Source organism: Lithobates pipiens, unplaced genomic scaffold (assembly GCF_037356315.1).
Source record: "Lithobates pipiens isolate NorthernLeopardFrog02 unplaced genomic scaffold, aLitPip1_a1.2 Scaffold_10, whole genome shotgun sequence".
NCBI classification, from domain to species: domain Eukaryota; kingdom Metazoa; phylum Chordata; class Amphibia; order Anura; family Ranidae; genus Lithobates; species Lithobates pipiens.
The window spans coordinates 107893962-107913801 of record NW_027507686.1 but is presented as its reverse complement, the minus strand read 5'-3'; the positions used below and the strand labels follow the sequence as shown (position 1 = coordinate 107913801).

At 43.8% G+C, this 19840-nt stretch overlaps 5 pseudogenes; all 5 read right to left on the bottom strand.

Annotated features, from left to right (window-relative positions):
• Positions 1 to 2839: 2839 nt before the first annotated feature.
• On the bottom strand, positions 2840 to 2958 carry LOC143954375 (5S ribosomal RNA; annotated as a pseudogene).
• Positions 2959 to 3118: 160 nt separating this feature from the next.
• On the bottom strand, positions 3119 to 3237 carry LOC143952688 (5S ribosomal RNA; annotated as a pseudogene).
• Positions 3238 to 7214: 3977 nt separating this feature from the next.
• On the bottom strand, positions 7215 to 7333 carry LOC143942817 (5S ribosomal RNA; annotated as a pseudogene).
• Positions 7334 to 7434: 101 nt separating this feature from the next.
• Positions 7435 to 7553, bottom strand: LOC143947248 (5S ribosomal RNA; annotated as a pseudogene).
• Positions 7554 to 11181: 3628 nt separating this feature from the next.
• LOC143942764 (5S ribosomal RNA) lies at positions 11182 to 11300 on the bottom strand (annotated as a pseudogene).
• Positions 11301 to 19840: the final 8540 nt, after the last annotated feature.

The window sequence follows — 19840 nt, the reverse complement described above, 5'->3', positions numbered from 1 at the left end:
ATGCTTTAACACTGACCTGGTTCGGGCGCTGTAATGCATTCAAAATGACGGCCCTCCCGCGGATCTTATACTTGTTCCAGACATTACCGATCCGGTTACCCCCAATTTTTTTCAGACAACTGCAGGTGCTGCTCCGGGACTTTATTTGGGCGCGCAAACCGCCCAGAGCCCATTTGCACTTGCTTGCCAGACCAAAGGACAAGGGGGGTCTGGGTCTCCCAGATCTGAGACAATACTACAGAGCGACTCTGCTAGCGAGAGTCGTTGATTGGCATTGCAATGGCCCACACAAGCAGTGGGTGGAGAAGGAGATTGAGGATGGATCCATTCCCCTATTGACCTCCCCGTGGCTCCTGTCCTCCCTACCAAAAGACCTCAGAGATCACCCCGTAGTGGGAGCTACGTTGGCTGTTGTGCGGAGGTTGTTCCGCTGCACACACATTGCTCCCCTGCCGTCACCAATGACTCTGGTTATAGGTAATCCAGACTTCCCACTGGGATTTACCAACAAGAAACTGCGACAGTTGACAGTGGTGGGGAAACAGCGTCTGGGAGAGGTGTGGCCCTCGGGAGGGCTCCCAACCACGCAAACTGTCGCCGAGCTTTCTGACCCTCCGCTTGACTTGTTTAGTGCTTATCAACTTCGTCACTTTCATCTGGCCATACAAAGGGCCCCCTACACTCCTAGAGACCTGACGCCCTATGAATCCATCTGTCACAAAAAGGAACCTGTGCGACACACCCTCTCCCTCCTGTACAACCTATTAAGTAGTCAGGAGGAGGAGTCGACCCACCATTTATCCACAAATGGGAGAGGGACGTTGGCATCACATTTACCCCAGAACAGATAGGGAAGATCCTGACATTAGTACATAAAGCTTCCATCGCAAACCAATATCAAGAATCAGGATACAAGATAGTCTCACGCTGATATAGAGTCCCATACCTTCTGAATAAAATGAATAGATCGATCCCGGATGTTTGTTGGAGGTGCAATTCAGATACGGGGACCATGGGACACATTTTCTGGGCATGCCCGGCCTTGAGGAACTTTTGGGTGGAGGTGACTCGGACGATAAAAACTCTCAGAAATGTAGATATCGCAGACAACCCAGCAGCGTGCCTTCTACACTTGACCGAACAGCCTGTTCGAAAATACAAAAAAACCCTCACGATGCAACTCCTGAATGCCGCCCGGGCCTGCATTCCCACACTGTGGAGGCAGCCTCAGCCCCCATCCAAGGTGCTGTGGTATTCCAAAGTCAATCATATTCTCCGGATGGAAGAATTGACCGTCACCCTTCACAACACTGAAGAGGCATTTAGTGTTACATGGAGGCCCTGGAGGTATTTTACTGGTACTTGAGACTACATTCGGGAGGTGAGCAGCGCCCCTGTCCCAGAAAAAGACTGAACATCTAACGTTTACCTACGTAGGCCATGTCTGCCCTGGGTGGCATTCCCCCCCCCCCCTCCCTTTTTGTCTTTATTTTTCTATTTTTCCCCGCCGCCACCCCCCCCTCCTCTCTCTCCGTCTTTGCACTCTCTTCTTCCCCCGTCCTCCTTTTTGACTATGCCTTGTCTCCTTACTAGCCTTTGGGACCCAGAAGAACCCCAGGGTTCTGGACACGACCGGCTCATATTTTACTCTGGTTCACATAGGTCATGATAAACTGGCTCGCTGTGGTCCCAGTTGTTCTCCATGATTACATTTGTCCGAACGGAGCTGCATTAGTTATACTGTACTACATGTCCGAGGTGGGGTTTCTCTCTTTTCTGCATGAAACTGTAGGACTCCCCTCTGAGAACCCAGAGTTATTTGGCTGCCTATTTTTTGTTACCATGTAATTCTGAGCCTGGGTCATGCTGTATGGTTGACTGTTATATTTATGTTGTTCTACTTATACTTAATAAAAGAATAAAACAAAAAAAAAAAAATAAGTCAATGCCAACAACTTAAAAAAAAAGCCTATGGCATCGAGAAATCCCAGGCGGTCTCCCATCCAGGTACTAACCAGGTCCCAACCCTGCTTAGCCTCTGAGATCAAATGAGATTTGGCTCTTTCAGGGTGATGCAGCCATAGTAGATTTTTTCAGGCACGCTCAACCCTCTTGACAAACGCCAAGATGGTCACCTTGGGAAACAAACAAAAAAAAACAAGTCAACGCCAACAACATAAAAAGAAGCCTACCGCACCTAGTATTTCCAGGCGGTCTCCCATCCAGGTATTAACAAGGCACAACCCTTTCTAGCCTCTGAGATCAGCGGAGATTGGGCGCTTTCAGGGTGATGTGCCCATAGGCAATCTCTTTGGGCACTCTCATCCCTCTTGAAAAATGCCAAGATAGTCACCCTGGGGAACAAGCGAAAAAAAACAGGTCAACGCCAACAACATAAAAAGAAAAATACGGCACCTGGTATTCCAAGGCCGTCTCCCATTCAAGTACTAACTAGGCCCAACCCTTCTTAGCCTCTGAGATCAGAAGAGATAGGGTGCTTTCAGGGTGATGCGGCTGTAAGCAATCTCTTTAGGCACTCTCAACCCTCTTGACAAATGCCAAGATGATCACTTCAGGAAACAAGCGAAAAAAACAGGTCAACACCAACAACATAAAAATAAGCCTGCGGCATCTGGGAAACCCAGGCGGTCTCCCATCCAGGTACAAACCAGGCCCAACCCCGCTTAGGCTCTGAGACCAAACGAGATTGGGCGCTTTCAGGGTGTTGTGCTCATAGGCAATTTCTTTGTGCACTCTCAACCCTCTTGACACATGCCAAGATGGTCACCTTGGGAAACAAGCGAAAATAAAACAGGTCAACGCCGACAACATAATGAGAAGCCTACGGCACCTGGTATTCCCAAGCTGTCTCCCATCCAGGTACTAACCAGGCCCATCGCTGCTTAGCCTCCGAGATCAGATGAGATTGGGCTCTTTCAGGGTGATTTGGCCGTAGGCACTCTCTTTGGGCACTCTGAAGCCTCTTGACAAAGGCCAAGATGGTCACCTTGGGAAACAAGCTAAAAAAAACAGGTCAAAGCCAACAACATAAAAAGAAGCCTACGGCATCCAGAATTCCCAGGCGATCTCCCAATCAAGACACTAACCAGACCAGATCCTTCTATGGCACCTGGTCTTCCCAGGCAGTCTCCCATCCAGGTACTAACCAGGCCTGACGCTGCTTAGCCTCTGAATTCAGACGAGATCGGGTGCTTTCAGGTTGATGTGGCCGTAAGCGTTCTCTTCAAGACACGCCCAACCCTCTTGACAAACGCCAAGATGGTCGCCTTGAGAAACAAGCAAAAAAAACAGGTCAAAGCCAACAACATAAAAAGAAGCCTATGGGCTTACAGCGGACCCTAAAAGATGGGACCCACTAGCTCTGTCATGGTTCGGACGCTGTAATGTGTTGAAGATGAACGCGATGCCACGACTTCTGTATCTACTACAAGCCTTACCTATCAAAATACCCCAGACTTTCTTTCATGCGGTTCGCTCAATCTTTATCAAGTTCCTCTGGTGCGGAAAACATATGCGTATTGGTAGGGCAATGCTATTGTGACCGAAATTGCAGGGGAGGTATTGGCTTACCGGACCCTGCTCTATATTACACAGCGACGCACATGACACCGGTGGTTGACTGGTGCCGGTGTTCTGCCATATACTGTCCGGCCATGATATAGTGTCTGCGCCGTACTGCGAATGCGCAGTACGGAGCAGACGAAGCTTCGAAAAATCTCCGAAGCTGAACGGCGCCTGCGCGGTGAGTGGAGGTGGTAGCCCCACCATCCAAGCGGACATAGGGTTGTAAATATTAGAGGGCCCCTCGCAGGCGAGCTTCGCTCACCACGCTTCGGGCTCGGCCTCGCTGCGCTCGGCTCTTTTATATTCTTACTCTATGTCCACTTGGATAGTGGGGATAGAACCTGGACTCAGTGCGCAGGCGCCGTTCATGCTCAGCAATTTTTGGAATCTGTGTTGCTGTGTACTGCGCATGCGCAGTACACAGCGGACACTATCCGATGGGGGACCATATGTGATAAGACACCGGCATGGGGAACTGAAGCTATGGGTCAAGCTATCGCAGGAGATGGCGTGGGTTTCACTGGCTGGTCTGCCTTGGGCGGGGAGGCCATTGGAGCCCTGTGTGACTACTCACCCGTTAATTGGCCCCTCGCTCGCCGAGATGGATAGTTTTTTTCACCTTTCCCACCTGACTAACTTCCCTTCTCCTATGACCCCAAATATTGGACATCCTAGATTTCCTCCGGGCCTGTCTGACCAGGCCTTTACCAGGCAAGCCCCGAAAGGGCTTCTGAGAGCAGCCCTATTTCTTGGACCCACAGGCTTGATTCCCATGGGGACCATACTGCTAGAGCAAGTACCTGTTGCATTGGATAGCTGGAGAGCTAGACAGCTAATCCATTTCCTCGGATCACTACCTAACCATTCGTTCTTCTCTAGACAATTCCACCCCTTCGAGGAACTTTGCCTGGATGATGGCCCAATTCGTGGTTCCCTCTCTAGGTCCTACCAAATCCTGACAGACGCACAATCCTCCACGGATCCACCCTTCCTAGCTAAATGGAAAAGGGACTTACAAACTTCATTCTCCAAACCACAGAAGGACAGAATACTCTTTTTCGCCCATAAGTCGTCACTCTGCAGTAAATATCAGGAGATCTCATATAAGCTGATCACACGCTGGTATCGTACACCGGTGGTGTTGGCCAAAATATTCCCCGGTCAATCTGACCGCTGCTGTCGCTGTGGGCAACAGGCTGGCACCATTCTCAACATTTTCTGGGAATGCCCTGAATTACAAACATTCTAGCAGCCTGTCCTGAGGCTCATCCACAAGTTCACAGACATTTCCTTAGCCAATGATCCCGCAGCAGTTCTTCTCAATCTAACTCCTATGTCGAGAAAGCGTTATCATAAGTCCTTACTTAAACATCTCCTCAATGCAGCTAGGGCCTGCATCCCAAGTCAGTGGAAAGAGCAATCTGCTCCAATGGTGACCCAGTGGTTCGCAAGGGTAAATGATATTGAACGAATGGAAGACCTGACTGCCACAATGAGGGATAAAACGGAGGAGCATGGGAACAGATGGTTCTACTGGACCCAGTTTCGCTTTTCGGAAGAATACCTCCACGAGACATAGTAAGCTCATGGTGATCGTTGGAGATCGCTGTTCCAAACGTTGGACAGCTGATGAGCTGGTGAGCCGAGGGCATCTCTTGCTCCCTGGGAAGGGACCCCACCCTATCCACTCTACCCACGACACCCCCTTACCCCTTCTTTTCCTTTTCTGCCATTTCCTTCCCCAATCTTCTCTTTCCCCTTCTCCCTCCTTTCAGTTCTACTATTTCCCTTCTTAACTCAAAAAAGGGAAAAGAAAATGGTATGTTCCGACCCCATTTGACTACTACACAATACTCTTCCCCTATCTATGGATATCTAAACTCTTCGAGGGTAGCAGGGCTAGTATCAATAATAAGTGAACAAAGTGAGCTGCGCTAAAAACAAAAAATATTACTAAAACCTAATCAAAAACCATATCAATAACCATGAAAAAAACAATTTTTTGTGACACAAAATGCAAGTAATGAAATTCAAATAATAGCTTATATATGTGAATAATATCTTGTCATCATATAAGTGAAAAAAATATACTAGATCAAAACCAATAATGAAATTAGCATAAATAGTATTCGAACACAACAAAGAATTTATATATATTGAAAAAAAATTGTCCAAAGAATAGTGTTAGTCCTTCCAAGGTGATATTAAGGTGTAAACACCCACAAATACCTGTGTGAAAAATAATCCAAACAATCCTCCACCAGTGAGAAGAGGGGCCGCTTACCAGAGTTATAGATCTCAGTGTTAATGAGATCAGCAAAGCAACAGCACAGAAGTTCTGGATGAACCGTCACAGGCACCACACTGCTTCTATCTCCAATACGAAGCCTCCAGTCAGGAAACGAGGGTATCGTGGATCATATAAAAAAATTCAAAAGGCACTCGCATAGCGTAAAACCACTTAGTTTAATGAAATAAAATATAAAATATTACACTCACATGTGTATAGAAGAAAACGATCGTATAAAAAAACAAGCCGGCCGGACTCGTGTGCCGCCCGCACTTCCTAGTTGGGCGTAGAACGCGGAGACGTCAGAACGCCTACCTCCCTTCTGACGTCTCCGCGTTCGACGCCCAACTAGGAAGTGCGGGCGGCACACGAGTCCGGCCGGCTCGTTTTTTTATACGATCGTTTTCTTCTATACACATGTGAGTGTAATATTTTATATTTTATTTCATTAAACTAAGTGGTTTTACGCTATGCGAGTGCCTTTTGAATTTTTTTATATGATCCACGATACCCTCGTTTCCTGACTGGAGGCTTCGTATTGGAGATAGAAGCAGTGTGGTGCCTGTGACGGTTCATCCAGAACTTCTGTGCTGTTGCTTTGCTGATCTCATTAACACTGAGATCTATAACTCTGGTAAGCGGCCCCTCTTCTCACTGGTTGAGGATTGTTTGGATTATTTTTCACACAGGAATTTGTGGGTGTTTACACCTTAATATCACCTTGGAAGAACTAACACTATTCTTTGGACAATTTTTTTTCAATATATATAAATTCTTTGTTGTTTTCGAATACTATTTATGCTAATTTCATTATTGGTTTTGATCTAGTATATTTTTTTCACTTATATGATGACAAGATATTATTCACATATATAAGCTATTATTTGAATTTCATTACTTGCATTTTTTGTCACAAAAAATTGTTTTTTTCATCGTTATTGATATGGTTTTTGATTAGGTTTTAGTAATATTTTTTGTTTTTAGCGCAGCTCACTTTGTTCACTTATTTAGCTTGATATCGGAGTATTACGATTAGGGTTGCTGCTTATAGGATTTGTTAAAAAAATTTTTGTTTGAATAGCGCGGTTTACCTTTTGTGCCGTGCTAGTATCAATAATATTTTAAGTGGTAGAGGATCCCAACGAGATGGAGCTTTAATCTCATCTTGATATGACCGCAAAGCTGTACATGTGCTATTCTCCTCGGACTTCTTACCATTGGCTCGGATATCCATGCAATATGATCGTTTGTTTGTAACTATTTGTATAACACATTCTGTGAAGTTGCCTTTGCATTGTATGTCGCATACTACTAAATAAAAAATTAAATAAAAAAAAGAAGCCTATGGCACCTGGTATTCCCAGGCGGTCTCCCATCCAGGTACTAACCAGGCCCGACACTGTTTAGCATCCGAGATCAGATGAGATTGGGTGCTTTCAGGGTGATGGGGCCGTAGGTGATCTCTTCGGGCACTCTCAACCCTCTTGACAAACGCCAAGATGGTCACCTTGGGAAACAAGTGAAAAAAAAAATAGGTCAAGGCCAACAACATAAAAAGAAGCCTACAGCATCTAGTATTCCCAGGTGGTCTCCAATCCAGGTACTAGCAAGGCCCAACCCTGTTTAGCTTCTGAGATCAGAGGAGATCGGGTGCTTTCAGGGTTATGTGCCCATAGGCAATCTCTTTGGGCATTCTCAACCCTCTTGACAAATGCCAAGATAGTCACCTTGAGATACAAGCAAAAAAAAACAGGTCAATGTCAACAACATAAAAAGAAGAATACGGCACCTGGTATTCCAACGCCATCTCCCATCCAGGTACTAACTAGGCCCAACCCTTCTTAGCCTCAGAGAAGAGAAGAGATAGGGCTCTTTCAGGGTTATGCTGCTGTAAGCGATCTCTTTGGGCACTCTCAACCCTCTTGACAAATGCCAAGATGGTCACCTTGGGAAACAAGCAAAAAAAAAAACAGGTCAACGCCAACAACATAAAAAGAAGTCTATGACACCTGGTATTCCCAGGCAGTCTCCCATCCAGGTACTAACAAGGCCTGACTCTTCTTAGCCTCCAACATCAAACGAGATCGGGGGCTTTCAGGGTGATGTGCCCGTAGGCAATCTCTTCAGGCACTTTCAACCCTCTTGACAAACGCCAAGAGTGTCACCTTGGGAAACAAGCAAAAAAAATAAAAATAAGTCAGAAGCTAGAGACAATACGGCCCGAGTCCTCAATTTAATCCATGCGGCGCATGTACAGGGAAGGCCCTTGCTTATGTTGTCAATTGACGCAGAAAAGGCCTTTGACAGGGTGGCCTGGCACTTTATGCAGGCCACCCTGGAACATATAGGTCTTGGCCCCAACATGATGAGCTGGGTAATGTCACTTTACTCCACGCCGTCGGCAGCGGTACGGGTGAACGAGTGGTGCTCGGACTCTTTCCCCATTACTAATGGGACGAGGCAGGGGTGCCCTCTGTCTACCCTAATTTTTATTCTGACACTGGAACCACTTATGTGTCACGTTCGGAATGACCCGAATATTACTGGCATATCCAAACCCTCGGCACACCACAAAACTGCGGCGTATGCTGACAATCTAATTTTTTCCGTTTCCAATCCACACATTTTGCTTCCCAATATACTTGCGTCTATACAGCGATACGGCAGCCTATCAAACTATAAAATCAATTGCGCCAAGTCAGCTGTATTGAATATATCGGTCCCGGATGGTGAGGCCAAGAGGCTCCGCTCCGCTTTTCCATTCTACTGGGCTGAAAAATCTATACGTTACCTGGGCGTTGACATCGCAGCGGATTTAGCGCAATTGTACCCGCTTAATTTTGTCCCTCTCCTGGATAGACTGAAATCTGATTTGGGAAACTGGCATGCTGACCTGGTTCGGGCGCTGTAATGCATTCAAAATGACGGCCCTCCCGCGGATCTTATACATGTTCCAGACATTACCGATCCGGTTACCCCCAATTTTTTTCAGACAACTGCAGGTGCTGCTCCGGGACTTTATTTGGGCGCGCAAACCGCCCAGAGCCCGTTTGCAATTGCTTGCCAGACCAAAGGACAAGGGGGGTCTGGGTCTCCCAGATCTCAGACAATACTACAGAGTGACTCTGCTAGCGAGAGTCATTGATTGGCATTGTAATGGCCCACACAAGCAGTGGGTGGAGATGGAGATTGAGGATGGATCCATTCCCCTATTGACCTCCCCGTGGCTCCTGTCCTCCCTACCAAAAGACCTCAGAGGTCACCCCGTAGTGGGAGCTACGCTGGCTGTTGTGCGGAGGTTGTTCCGCTGCACACACATTGCTCCCCTGCCATCACCAATGACTCCGGTTATAGCTAATCCAGACTTCCCACCGGGATTCACCAACAAGAAACTGCGACAGTTGACAGTGGTGGGGAAACAGCGTCTGGGAGAGGTGTTGCCCTCGGGAGGGCTCCCGACCACGCAAACTGTCGCCGAGCTTTCTGACCCTCCGCTTGACTTGTTTAGTGCTTATAAACTTCGTCACTTTCTTCTGGCCATACAAAGGGCCCCCTACACTCCTAGAGACCTGACACCCTATGAATCCATCTGTCACAAAAAGGAACCTGTGCGACACACCCTCTCCCTCCTGTACAACCTATTGAGTAGTCAGGAGGAGGAGTCAACCCCACCATTTATCCACAAATGGGAGAGGGACTTAGGCATCACATTTACCCCACAACAGATAGGGAAGATCCTGACCTTAGTACATAAAGCTTCCATCGCAAACCAATATCAAGAATCAGGATACAAGATAGTATCACGCTGGTATAGAGTCCCATACCTTCTGAATAAAATGGATAGATCGATCCCGGATGTTTGTTGGAGGTGAAATTCAGATACGGGGACCATGGGACACCTTTTCTGGGCATGCCCGGCCTTGAGGAACTTTTGGGTTCCCAGCAGCGTGCCTTCTACACTTGACCGAACAGCCTGTTCGAAAATACAAAAAAACCCTCACGATGCAACTCCTGAATGCCGACCGGGCCTGCATTCCCGCACTGTGGAGGCAGCCTCAGCCCCCATGTCCCAGAAAACGACTGAACATCTAATGTTTACCTACGTAGGCCATGTCTGCCCTGGGTGGCATTCCCCCCCTCCATTTTTGTCTTTATTTTTCTTTTTTTCCCCGCCGCCATCCCCCCACCTCCTCTCTCTCCGTCTTTGCACTCTCTTCTTCCCCCGTCCTCCCTTTTGACTATGCCTTGTCTCCTTACTATCCTTCGGCACCCAGAAGAACCCCAGGGTTCTGGACATGACCGGCTCATATTTTACTCTGGTTCACGTAGGTCATGATAAGCTGGCTCGCTGTGGTCCCAGTTGTTCTCCATGATTACATTTGTCTGAACGGAGCTGCACTACTCCGTTACTCAGTACTACTGTACTACATGTCGGAGGTGGGGTTTCTCTCTTTTCTGCATGAAACTGTAGGACTCCCCTCTGAGAACCCAGAGTTATTTGGCTGCCTATTTTTTGTTACCATGTAATTGTGACCCTGGGTCATGCTGTATGGTTGACTGTTATATTTATGTTGTTCTACTTAATAAAAGAATAATAAAAATAAAAAAAATAAGTCAATGCCAACAACTTAAAACTAAAGCCTATGGCATCGAGAAATCCCAGGTGGTCTCCCATTCAGGTACTAACCAGGTCCCAACCCTGCTTAGCCTCTGAGATCAAATGCATGCTCAACCCTCTTGACAAACGCCAAGATGGTCACCTTGGGAAACAAACAAAAAAAACAAGTCAACGCCAACAACATAAAAAGAAGCCTGCGGCATTTGGAAAACCCGGGCGGTCTCCAATCCAGGTACAAACCAGGGCCAACCCTGCTTAGCCTCTGAGACCAAACGAGATTGGGCGCTTTCAGGGTGTTGTGCCCGTAGGCAATTTCTTTTTGCACTCTCAACCCTCTTGACAAATGCCAAGATGGTCACCTTGGGAAACAAGGGAAAAAAAACAGGTCAAAGCCAACAACATAAAAAGAATCCTACGGCATCCGATATTCCCAGGCGATCTCCCAATCAAGACACTAATCAGGCCAGATCCTTCTATGTCACCTGGTCTTCCCAGGCAGTCTCCCATCCAGGTACTAACCAGGCCTGACGCTGCTAAGCCTCTGAAATCAGACGAGATCGGGTGCTTTCAGGGTTATGTGGCCGTAAGCCTTCTCTTCAAGAAGCGCCCAACCCTCTTGACAAACGCCAAGATGGTCGCCTTCAGAAAAAAGCGAAAAAAACAGTTCAAAGTCAACAACATAAAAAGAAGCCTATGGCACCTGGTATTTCCAGGCGGTCTCCCATCCAGGTACTAACCAGGCCCGACACTGTTTAGCCTCTGAGATCAGATGAGATTGGGCGCTTTCAGGGTGATGGGGCCATAGGTGACCTCTTTGGGCACTCTCAACCCTCTTGTGAAACGCCAAGATGGTCACCTTGGGAAACAAGCGAAAATAAACAGGTAAACGCCAACAACATAAAAAGAAGCCTACGGCACCTGGTATTCACAGATGGTCTCCCATACAGGTATTAACCAGGCCGTACACTGCTAGGCCTCCGAGATCAGATGAGATTGTGTGCTTTCAGGGTGATGTGGCCATAGGTGTGGCCATAGGTGTTCTATTTAGACACTCTCAACCCTCTTGACAAATACCAAGATGGGAAACAAGTGAAAAAAAACAGGTCAACGCCAACAACATAGACCCTGGCGGTCTCCCATCTGACCCAGAACCTGCTTAGCCTCTGAGATCGGGCGCTTTCAGGGTGATGTGACCTCAGGCGAACGCTTTGGGACATACTCAAAACTCTTGACTGATGCTAAAATGGTCACCTTGGGAAACAAGCGAAAGAAAAACAGGTCAAAGCCAACAATATAAAAAGATTCCTACGGCACCTTTAATTAGGTACTATCCAGGCCGGACCCTGCTTAGCCTCTGAGATCAGATGAGATTGGGCGCTTTCAGGGGGATGTGGCCGTAGGAGATTTCTTTGGGCTCTCTCAGCCCTCTTGACAAATGCCAAGATGATCACCTTTGGAAACAAGCGGAAAAAAAAAGCATGTCAACGCCAACAACATAAAAAGAATCCTACGACACCTGGTATTCCCAGTTGGTCTCCCATCCAGTTACTAATCAGGCCCGACAATGCTTAGCCTCCGAGATCAGACAAGATCAGGCACTTTCAAGGATATGGGGCCATAGGCGATCTCTTCGGGCACTCTCAACCATCTTGACAAATGCCAACATGGGCATCTTGGGAAGCAAGCGAAAAAAAACAAGTCATTGCCAACATTGGAGGCTAAGCAGGGTTGGGCAATCAGTTTCCTTGCCTGAAATAGGCATCTCAGAACTGCCATCTGGCTACTTCCCGGGTTTCCAACTCCTTCAACTAATCCCAGGAGACAATACTTCGCCTCCATCCTGGTGGAGGTTCCAAACACCCGATCAATGGTTCCTGTCACCTCTGTCCAGTAGCGGATCAACTTCGGGCATCTCCAAAACATGTGCATCATGTCTCCCCCCATGTTCCCGTACCGGGGGCAACTTGCGTCCGGCCGTTCGGCCAAACTGAAAAAGTTTACGAGGAGCATAATAGGTTCTATATAATAAGAACAGATGTGAAATCCTCTGTGAGGAGAGCCACAATTCACCACAGGAAGGATTCCTGTGGCCAATTATAGCTCAGGGGGGTTTAGTACACACCCCACACTATATAAGGACGCCAGCGCGGCGGCCTTGTATAGTGTGTTGCGGTGGTCAGGGAAAGAGGACGATAGGCAGGGACAGTGTCTTTACTGCTTGGGAACCTGGCACTGTTACAGTGGGTGATATGTACACACCTGAAGCTACCCTTTATTACTGGTGTTCAATTTCTGCAATACATGCATCTGCAGTGCAGAAGTTAGAATGGGTGTTGTGTGCCTCCTGCACAGTATACACCTTATTGCTGGTGTTCTGTTTCTGTAATACAGGAACCTAGCACTGTTACAGTGCTAGGGTGTACAGAGAAGCTGGTATATATAGAAGACTACAGCATACAGAAGAAAGGCTAGTGAATACAGAATACAGACTAGTGTATGTAGATAGGCTTGAGTATACAGAGATGCTAGAGTAAACAGTGAGGCTGGGGTACACAGAGAGGCTAGTTTAAAGAGAGGCTAGTATATACAAAGATGTTAGTGTATATAGAGAGGTTAGTGTATAGAGAGAGTCGAGTGTATACAGAAAGGACAGTGCATATAGAGAAGCTAGTGTATACAGAAGACAGGCTTGGGTATACATCAAAGCTGACATTCTATACAGAAGACTGGGTAGTGTATACAGAGAGTCTAGTGGGTACAGAAGACAGGCTGTTGTATTCTAGCTAGTTTTTACAGTCTAGTGTATACAGAAGACAGGCTGTGGTATACAGAGAGTTTAAAGTATTCAGAGAGTCTAGTGTATACAGTCGGCGAGTGTATATATAAGACTGGCTAGTTTACACAGTGTTTACAGAGATGCAAGGGTGTACAGAAAAGCTGGTATATATAGAAGACTACAGCATACAGAAGAAAGGCTAGTGAATACAGAATACAGACTCGTGTATGCAGATAGGCTTGAGTGTACAGAGATGCTAGAGTAAACAATGAGGCTGGGGTACACAGAGAGGCTAGCTTAAAGAGAAGCTAATATATACAAAGATGTTAGTGTATATAGAGAGGTTAGTGTATAGATAGAGTCGAGTGTATTCAGTTAGGACAGTGCATATAGAGAGACTAGTGTATACAGAAGACAGGCTTGGGTATACATCCAAGCTGACAGTGTATACAGAAGACTGGGTAGTGTATACAGAGATTCTAGTGGGTACTGAAGACAGGCTGGTGTATTCTAGCTAGTTTTTACAGTCTAGCATATACAGAAGACAGGCTGTGGTTTTAGTGTATTACAGAGATGCAAGGGTGTACAGAGAAGCTAGTATATATAGAAGACTACAGCATACAGAAGAAAGGCTAGTGAATACAGAATAAAGGCTGGCTTCTACGGAGAGGCTAGTGTATGCAGAACACTATCTAGGGTATATAGAGAGGCTAGATTATACAGAGAGGCTAGTGCATAGAGTGAAGCTATTGTATATAGAAGCCTGGTTAGTGTATACAGAGAAGCTAGTGTGTACAGAAGAAAGTCTAGACAGGCTATAAAGAGAGACAAGTTTTTACAGAAGACAGTTTGGGGTATACAGAGATGCTAGTTTATACAGAGAGACTAATGTATACAGAAGACAGGCTAGGGCATACAGAAGACAGAAGACGGGCTAGTGTATTCAGAACTTGTATGCAGAAGATATGCTAGTGTAAACATGCTGGTGTATATAGAGAGGCTAGTGAATTTAGAGGGTAGGCTAAGTGATAACAGAAGACAATCTGGGCTATACAGAGACATTTCATCATTTCATCTAGCTCACATCTCTAATGGAGTTTGTCTCATTGCCATGTTATGCCTTTTCATTCTTATGCTAAATATAGATCACTACACGATTTTAATCATCCACATCAAGCATGCAATAAAACTATCATACATATAAATAAACCATGTACTCTATTTCTCTATTGCTCTATTTTGCATATTTGTAATTCTCCACATCAACTGTCACATTGAGTATGTGACAGTCCTGACACACCATCCTGACTTATTTTTCTTTATTTCTTATTAGAAATAGAGAGTACTATCTCAAAATCCGGTTTCACCTATTCACTTCGATGAGTTCTACCGCTAATTGTACGGTAATGCAAAATGTTCACAAAACCATCCATTTGCTACGAGACATGCTGCACATACTAAGAGTAATGTAACTATCGCTCGCTAGCGATATAAACAGTTTTATTGCTTTTCTGACATTAACCGAGTATCTCAGACATTAACTGAGTATCACTCTGCACTATGATCTTAATAATAATAATAATAATAATAATAATAATAGGATTGTGTAATGCAAAGATCAACTAGTCTAATATAAGCTTTCTCATTGGAACCGGCATATCCTTTAAATTTAGACTAACGCAACTATTTCTCGGCCATTTTCAAGCTAAGCTTTCAATCTCTTACCTTTGAACAGCGATACTTCCTCCCTACAATATTAAGCCATTTAAATGTCCTATTGGTCGCCTATATTATACAACTCTCTGAAAAGCCTATATGTAGAGAATAAAAAAACTCTTTTTTTTTTTTTTTCCTTTCTAAACAATTTTTATTAGTAAAGAAAAGATAGTTACAATCCATCATAACACAACCAAAGGGCTGTTACAAAAGGCCCAAATACATGTGCAAAATTAGTGGTACAACCGTATAGCATTACAATATTGCCACTAACATATTCTATACAGAAATAATATGCTGTCAACTCAATTCAGAAAAATACAGATAAATACCTGCGGTAAGTCGGACATAAATAGGATAGGGTAACCAGGATGAACAAAAGCTCATGATGCGAGATATAGAAGTATATCTGGAGGATATATAAGTAGAGACGTAGCTTCCCCTCTCCACTTCCATACCCCAAATGGGATCACGCTGTATGGAAGGGGAGGGTAAATGAGAATTTCTTCAGAAAGTGGAAGTAATGGTCTAAATTTTTGGAGCAGTAGTGAATTCTACCTCGCAATAGCACATAAGTGTAACCTATCATCCAAGTCGTATAAGGGGATAAGCTATGCAATGAGGAAGGTAAATGACTACCTATGTGAGGGAGTTGTCCAGGGCAAGCTGGAACATAGCATTATTTGTTAATGTATATGACCATTGCAATATAAACAGTCCCTTTCCTTTAGGACCTTTGCTGGTGGAACTATCTGAAATAGAGGGAAAGGAGGGGGATAAGGAAGAATACAAAAAACAATGTCAAATAAAAGAGGCCTAAGGATAACAAGGCATGGCGGATACAGCATAGGAATTAAAATCGGCATGTGGAAGCTTTTAGGAATTTGGGGTGAGGGTAAACCCCTACATGGAAAGAGAGTTAAGTTGTGCGTAGTAACTCTCGAAATTGCGGTGACTCCCGGAAGTGTAACCAACATGCCCATGTGTTATTGTATTTTGTTGGTGAGTCTCTGGCTTGGTGGATCAAATTTTCCATCTCTGAGATATTTTCTATACGTTTGAACCAATCCTGTAAGGTAGGTAGGGTATTGCTCCTCCAATAGAAAGGTATACATTGTTTGGCTGCATTTAGGAGGTGTGGGATAATGGATTTCCTATACGTCGATCATGGTAGCTTGGTCTAATGTAAAGGGTATTGAGTTGATGTAAACTCCAAGGTATAACTGGAGATACTGGTGATCGTCTCATGTACTCCTTCCCAAAATGTTTTAAGCCGAGTGCAATCCCACCAAATATGAAGTGGGGTTCCTCTACCCAATCCACAACGCCAACATAGCGGTGAAACAGAAGAAAAGTATTTGTGGAGTTTGTCTGGAGTCCGATACCAGCGAGAATATATTTTATAGCTATTTTCCTGTGCTAAAACATTGATAGAGCTTTTATGAATATAATCATGAATTGTTTCCCAATCTTCTCTAGATAGGTCTAACTGGAGATCCTTTTCCCAATTTTTGACTGCTTCATTGTGTTTAGGATTATGATTGCTAAATATCAATGAATACTTTTCTGAGATAAGATGTTTTTGTGGGGTCGAGCTAGTACAAATCCTTTCCTGTTCTGCAGAAAAGGTCTAATTTGCAAAAATTTGTAAAATGGAATATGGTGGTCAGGGAACCGTGAAACCATGGTGTTAAATGGTAAGAGCAAATCATTCTGAAAGAAATGGAAAGCTTTAGGTGCAGAAGTGGAAGGAGTACCCTGTGGGTTACAGAGTGGAAGTCCCGGTGTGAAGTCAGGATTACCACCTAGGGGAGATAATGGACCTGGATAATTCGTCCAATTAAGCGTCTTAGAAATTGTCTGGAAAACTTGTAAAGTTGCTCCAGTTAAAGGATGTGTTACGTAAACCTTGGGCGTACCCAATTGGGACATCCAAGGTAGATGGGCCAGAGGGATTTGGACAGAAGATTCCTCTAGATCAACCCAATCCTTAGTAAATTTATGGAGGTGCCAGTCAATTACTCTTGTGAGATGACACGCTGCATGGTATCTTTTTATATCAGGTAGGCTTAAGCCCCCTTTAGTTTTCGGGATAATTAATTTTTCCCAGCTTAATCTGGGGGATTTGAAGGCCCATATGAAATTCCTGCATAATCTTTTATAAGTAGTAAAAAACGAAGTGGAAAGGTTAATAGGTACAGTCTGTAATACATATAGTATACGGGGAAGGATGTTAATTTTTAATATGGCAATGCGTCCAAACCAGGAAAATTGACCCGAATTCCATTTGAGGAGATCAATTTGTATGTTCTGCAGTATAGGTAAATAATTCATTGCATATAGGTCTTTAAGGTTAATTGATAAATTAATCCCCAAGTAAGTTAGGGCCTGAGATTCCCAGCTGAAGCGGAAATTACGTTTACATTGCGATACTAACTGTTCTGGGAGAGAGATGTTAAGGGCTTTAGATTTTGTAAAATTGATTTGTAAGTTGGATAATTTATTAAAAAGGGCAAAGTCTTTCAGCAAATTGGGAATAGAAGTTAGTGGGTCCGATAGAAAAAGGAGGATATCATCTGCATATGCAGCTAATTTATAATGCTTATTACGAATGGAAATGCCTTTAATGTCGGGATTCTCCCTAAGCTTACATAGGATGGGTTCTAGAGTAAGAATAAAAATAAGCGGGGAAAGAGGGCAACCCTGACGAGTTCCGTTCGAGACGGAGAAGGCGTCCGACAGTCGACCATTAATCCTAATTCTGGCTGTGGGGTAGGAATACAACATCAAGATCATATGGAGAAAGCGGGTAGGCAACCATGGGGCAACCATTCTGTAATGCTGCCGACATGTAGTCCCAAGCCACTCTGTCGAACGCCTTCTCCGGGTCGAGTGACAGAAAGAAGCCTTTTTGTTTGGATTCAGTGGAAAGCCAATGTTAAATTAGAAGGGCCTTTATGGTGTTATCCCTGGCTTCCCTGCCAGGGACAAAACCTACTTGATCAAGGGACAGAAGTTTTGGGATAAGTGGAAGAAGGATTTTAGCATATATTTTTATATCTACATTTAGTAGAGAGATGGGTCGATAATTTGATACTATGGTATCATCTTTGCCAGGTTTTGGAATCAATGTGATATGCGCTTCCAAGAGGTCCTTATTTAAAGGGTCAGTGGTAGTCAAGGAATTAAACATGTTCAGGAGAAGGGGACAGAGTATTTCCTGAAAGGTTTTAAAGTAACTCACTTTTACCCGGCCTGAGTTGTTGCAAGGCTTTATAAAACTACTCTTAAATCTTAATAAAACAGTTTTATTGCTCAACCAGTATCAGCTGTCATGACAAATAAACGTTTCCACTGTTTGACTCTATTTTCTGTATTACTTATTTTTCTCCACCTTAACTGTCACAGTTAAAACACAGTGACAAAACATTTCTTTTTACCGCAGCAAAATGTGAGAAAAGCAGTGTAAGCCATCTTTCTGCCATATGCTTCAGAAAATTAATTTACCACTTTTAAATCCATATCAATTCCACATAACTGTGAACCGTCTTACAATTTTAATATTTACTGTTTGTAATTACTGATATTAAATTATGACTTATACCAGTGGAAAAGGACCGCGTAACTGTGAAATTAATCATAATCTCAGCGTTAATTTAGCTGATAAATTTACGATTTACTCAACGATTTACTCAACGATTTAAACTTAGATTTTTTTCCTTCTGTCTATTTAATCTTAAATAATTTATACTATATTCTACTGTACTCTTAAATTATGTACTTTTGTTCTGTATTTTAGCAGTGCTCATATTTCGTTTTATGTTGCAACCATCGAATCTCATTGCTATTCCGACATGATAATGAGGATATTACTTTGCAACTATCCCTTGATCCCTTTTGTGTATTCACTTTATCTCGACTTATATATACTGCCTCAATATTTTCCTAATTTGTTTTGCTATACTTATTATTATTATATTATAGAGATTACTAACTCTAAATCATTGTAAACCTAACCATAGTTATAATGTCTACAGCTAATTTTACTTTAAAGCAAAATTCACACAAAACCATCTTTTTAAAACCTTTACACATTAAGAGTAATGCAAGCATCTCTCGCTACCTGTATGTAATAGGATTCTCTTTCCAGTGGAAACGGAAAACAGTCAGTGTAAGCCGTCTTCGTGCGCAACAAAATTAATGGAACGATTTACACTTTGGAATATGCAAGCTACGTCAATTTACTCTTAAATAATGTACCTTTGACTTTGCAACTATCCCTTGATATCTTTTGTGTAGTCACTATATCTCGACCTATACATACTGCCTCAAAATTTTCCTATTTTGTTTTGCTATACTTATTATTATTATTTTATAGAGATTACTATCTCTAAATCATTGTAACAAGTTATAATGTCTACAGCTAATTTTACGTTAAAGCAAAAGTCACACAAAACCATCTTTTTAAAACCTTTTACACACTGCACATTAAGAGTAATGCAACCATCTCTCGCTACCTCTATGCAGTAGGATTCTCTTTCTGACTCTATTTTGTGTATTACTTCTTCTCCACATTAACTGTCACACTTATAACCATTTGTAACACATAACACTTGCAACACATTTTTTAACAGCAGCAAAATGTGAGAAAAGCAGTGGAGCAGTTTACTTGATTGAGAAGTGGTTGCAGTAGCAAAGCTTAGCAATACAGTTTGATTACATTAATAACACATAATGCAACTACATTCACATCATGCATACATCCTAATGTAAGCTGTCTATAACTATTAATGTTCATGGTTACTGATACATTATGCCGATAACCAGTGGAAACGGAAAACAGTCAGTGTAAGCC